Raw genomic sequence first — 5,028 nt, 5'->3', positions numbered from 1 at the left:
TGAATATTTATAGCAGCACAATTCACAATTGCAGAGATAAGTAATATTTTAATGCCATTTAACATATATATATATATATATATTTTTTTTTTTATTTCAGCTCATCATGGGGGTACAAAAGTTCAGGTTATATACATTGTCCATGTCCTGCCCATCCCCCCGAGTCAGAGCCTCAAGCATGTCCATTCACCAGACAGTTCGCCTAGCACTTGCCATGTAGTCATACCTCCATCCCCTACCCCCACCCCCCACCTCCCGGAGTCTGCACCCTCAAGCATGACCATTCCCCAGACAGTGCGCAACGCACTCATCATGTAGGCATACACCCAACCCCTTCCCCGACGCCCCATCTCAATCTGATATCTAATTGGTGCCCTTCCCCGATGTGCATTTAGGTGATGGTCAGGGAAACCAATTTTCTGGTGAGTACATGTGATGCTTGTTTATCCATTCTTTGGATACATCACTTAATATAATGGGTTCCAACTCTCTCCAGAAGAACCAAACAGATGTCGTATCACCGTTATTTCTTATAGCTGAGTAATACTCCATGGTATACATATACCAGAGTTTACTAATCCATTCGTGGAAAAAATATGGAACACTTCACGAATTTGCGTGTCATCCTTGCACAGGGGCCATGCTAATCTTCTCTGTGTTGTTCCAATTTTAGTATATGTGCTGCTGAAGCGAGCACTAACATATTTTCTTCTTTTGAAGTTATGTGTTAAATTTGAGTTTTGTAAATCTTAAATTATAAAGTCAAAATTCTTAAATATAATCATAATTTCACTGTTTTTAATCTAAGAAAATATCAAATATATTTAAAATGATAAAACCCAATGTTCCTATCATTACAGAAAAATATTGGTAAGTTTATACCATCTATTAGAAGACAAATTTGATAATATATACTCAAAACCCTAAAATTCATGCACATACACTCACTCATTATACTTACAAGGATCTATCTTAAGTTTTTAATTAGTGATTTGGTTAAATATTTATAAAATGCTATTGTGTATATATTGTTTAAAAATTGTAAACAACTTTTATGAACAATAGAGGAAACTTTAATTTAGTGCATAAGCAAGTAGAATATTTAGTAAATTTTAGGAACAATTCTTCAAAGACAATAAGCTGAGGAAACTGGTACAAAGTTAAGTAAAAAACACATGTAAACACAGATAATAATATAGACATACATATAAAAGGATACAGAAGTTGAAATCTCTACCAGTCACTGATATTAAGCATGCTCAAGTGTTTGTCAAATCATCATATGCGTATTTATGATGCAAAATCTTTTGAATTTGGTCTAAGGATTTTGCTTTCCTCGGCCACATTGAGATTTCAAAATAGTGGATGAGGGAAAATTCTCATGAGAATAGAATATTTGTAACAGCTATGTTTTGAGTCCCATCCTCTCCTGCATCCAGTGGTGAGAGAATTTCTTGCCCTCTTTCATCAAACCTGGTGGTGGAGGTCTTCTATAGAGTTCCAAAGAGACCTTATGTGTCACCCTTCACAATTAGAGGGCATGAAACTCTGTTCTAACTTCCACCTACAAACATCTGTGATAAAGGTGGGCTGAATGACTGCATTGGTAGCTCTGATCAAGTGCTTTTGGGAATGACTTGCCAGTCTAGACAAGAGTGAAGAAGTAATTGTCTACAAGAGGAGGGCCACCAGGTGTAGAATGTGTGCATGGCCACCTTAGGTCTTGTCTCATTGGACTGCCCCGAGGAGAGGCTCCAATAAGAAGAAACTGGTACTCAAGACCTGGGGGTTGAGGAATGAGTATCAAATAATCACTTTGATCATCTAGTGCATCTCCCAAGGTCAAGTGAACTGTGGAGAAAAAATTTCCCAGATTCCATGAAAGCAAGTCCACAGGCAGTCCAACAATGTGAGCTTACTACATTATTTTTTTGAGATAACTTTTGCAAGATAAAACTCTGCAACTGCAATTCTGAGAATTAAAATGATTTGTTTGAGGAACAGTCAGGAAATTTTGCATGAGGAAGTCTTTTTTGTGTAGCTTTGTTGTCAGAGAGGTCTAAATTTGAGTCTGGCTCTACCAATGACTAGAATGAGTCATCTTAGACAAATTAATTAACTTCTTCAAACTACAGCTTCATCATCCATTTTGTAAAGGAGATAATAATGCTATCTAACTCCCTGAGTTAGAGTGAGGATTAAGTGAGATAATGAATGTAAAACATTTAATCCAGTGTCTTGTAAGTAGTAAATGCTCAGTAAATCTTAATTACATTATTATCATTATATTCCTTGTCATGCAGAGCAAAACACTCGGGACAATCAGTGTGGCTTTGAGAAGGCTGGGCAAATGCTTCTGAGAATCCTTCCTCATTTACATTTGGGAGATAGAGAGGAACTCATCATGCTTAAAAGTAACTTTGTAAGTCAAAGCCATTTAAAAACCAAACTTCCAATGTTTTTGAAAATGTTCAAATCCATTTCTAAAATAAAATTATTAAGTGTTCTGCAAATTGTCAACTAGGAAAACAACAACAACAGTAAAAACCCTGGCATTTCTTGGAATGCCAGCAATAAATGGAAATTCCACAAAAATATCTATGTCCCCACTGGGAGTATGCCACCCAAAACAACATCCGTTGCTTATTCTCAGGACAATTTGTACCTTGTTCCAAAATGACACAGGACCTCCCTTGTTCTATTCTGTATTATTTAAGTAGGAGGGATATAAAGTTCATCACCTCTCCATTTGAACTCAATTCCTGCCAATGTTACAAATGGTGTCACCAGCAGGAATCTCACAAATGTTGTTTATAATTAAAAAGCAACTTTACTCCCAGGCACATGTGCAGTATGTATATAGGAAGAAATGTTTCTACCAGTTGAACACTTAGACTATACCATAAGGTTTCAAAAATCAAATTAAAAATATGTGCATTGTTCTTGGAAAGGACAGTCAATGGCCTGCAGTGAGTCTGTAAATTGGAGATGCATGGCTTTGAATCCCTGATCTATAATTTACTGAGCATTCATGCTTTTTTCATATATAAATACTCGGCCTGGCAAATCTGATTCCCTTTACCACCAATCCCTGTGATTCATTTTCCACAGCTATATGGTGTGGGCCCCCTGGGGGAAGCCTGATATCGCCCTCCTGCTGCTCTGTCCACCTGTTTAGAATTTACATCCAAAATTCATCTAAAACATATCATTTTTCCCCCTGGAGAATAGTGAGCTAATATATTTACAAATTCCAGATGAACTAGATATGTTCTGAGGGCTTTGCAATTTCATATTTTGCAAACTACTCTTTGATGGAGCTGGCAATCTCTACTTTTCAGAGTAAAATCAAAACAGAACCCCCTTTCAAAATAAAGCAAAAACAAAACAGCACAAAGAAAGAATTCCTTCTATGCACATTTTGTGATTTTTTTCCCCCCTCTAACCATGGCATTCAATGTGCCAGAACCAGACACAAATGATTATATGCATTTTAGGTTAGATTTTTCTTAATAAAAACAGACAGAATTTATTTTTCATGGGAATTATGCAATTTTTCTGAAGTTCTGGGCTACCTGGCTCCTCAGGCAACTCTCCATATCACAGCTCAGAGCTCAACTTCCTTCTTCCTTCTTACTAGTAAATTGCATTAGCATAGATTACTTTGCAGTGAACATTGTATAGACTTATTTAATCAATGTCAGCAGAGTCTTCATGCTTATTCATAAGTTTCTCTTTTCTGTTTTTTAAAATATTATGGTTTGAGGGACACGAATAGGGGTGAAGTGGTAAATAGTTTCTTTAATTTAATACGCTCCTGTTAGAAAACCCCAGCTTCTGGAGAGAATTCTGAAGAACAGATGTCTGCCTTCCAAAGTGAAAAACATGCATCTGTTTCTTAAATGTCAAAACAATAATAGTAAAGTTACAGCATGTACATGGAAAGGTTTGAGTGGGTGGTCTAAAGCCGTATAGCTGGGCCTTATTTGTAGACAGCTGAGAAATCTACCACAGAAACATCCACTTTATCTTACCTGTGCACACATGCAGTTCAGGGAGAAGGGAAGAAATAAGAAACTGCGAAAGCGTTGGACAGGCAGAAATGAGAGTATTTATGGCATAGAAATTTAGTTCTTGGCTTGGCTAAGAGAGGTTTGTGATGCAAGCACGACTATCACTTTAAAAATTCCACCAGGGTTTCTTTCCATTACTCTCTTTTAGACTTACCTGGGTTCATTTAGTCACAGTTTCCTATCTCTTCATCAGTACATATCTTGGTTTCTGTTACCTGTAGGTCAGTTTGTTTTCTTCCAAATGCCTGCGTTTATGGAATGTGGTCAGGAACTGATAGGGTCCAGAATAAACTAGGTTGATTATTTCTTCCTGTTCAGTCAGTACACAAGCTGGCAGGAAGGAAATCCTACCTTCTTTCCCCTTCAGAAATAGTGTTTTCACTGTTATATAAGAGAGAACAGACTAAAAAGGGGGGTAGCTAAAGTGTCAATATTTTCTATACAGAATGGTAAACATTTTAATGTAATTAAGTGTTAGAATTAATTTGTTAATCCTTATATTTTCCCTTGTCCATTCAAGAGATGTATCTCTAATTAAATTTCCCTTTGGCCACACTAATGAAAATAATATCATCTAGAACTCTAGCCATAGTCAGCATGTGTGTGCAGTAGTGATAAGGCTGGGTAATTGCAAGATTAATAATTGGCTTTTTATTGCAGCTGAAAGCTATGCACTATACAGAAACTCACTGCATTACTTGAAATCACATCTATAGACTCTTTGTGTTGTTTGCTTTGTACTGCTTCTTCTAATGATTCCCTTTTCCCTTTTTTGTGTTCCTCTGATTTTTGCAAGCAGGGAAACAATCATGCTACAGCTACTCAATTGTTTCCAGGTCATTTTTTTAGTATTGGTTTTACATAATCCCTATAAGCAAGAAGTGCAACTTAAATGGCAACAGTAGTTCTGTGATTAAAAATACTCGCTTTTAATATCTCCAACTCAGTTTTCTTA

At 36.5% G+C, this 5,028-nt stretch overlaps 1 non-coding gene across 1 annotated transcript; it reads right to left on the bottom strand.

Annotated features, from left to right (window-relative positions):
* Nucleotides 1–590: 590 nt before the first annotated feature.
* LOC123636125 lies at nt 591–697 on the bottom strand. Its single transcript, XR_006734336.1, has one exon. It is a non-coding gene; the product is annotated as a U6 spliceosomal RNA (small nuclear RNA).
* Nucleotides 698–5,028: the final 4,331 nt, after the last annotated feature.

Source organism: Lemur catta, chromosome 3, assembly GCF_020740605.2.
Source record: "Lemur catta isolate mLemCat1 chromosome 3, mLemCat1.pri, whole genome shotgun sequence".
Classification (NCBI taxonomy): domain Eukaryota; kingdom Metazoa; phylum Chordata; class Mammalia; order Primates; family Lemuridae; genus Lemur; species Lemur catta.
The sequence above is the reverse complement of the archived record's forward strand: the minus strand, read 5'-3'. Positions and strand labels throughout refer to the sequence as shown.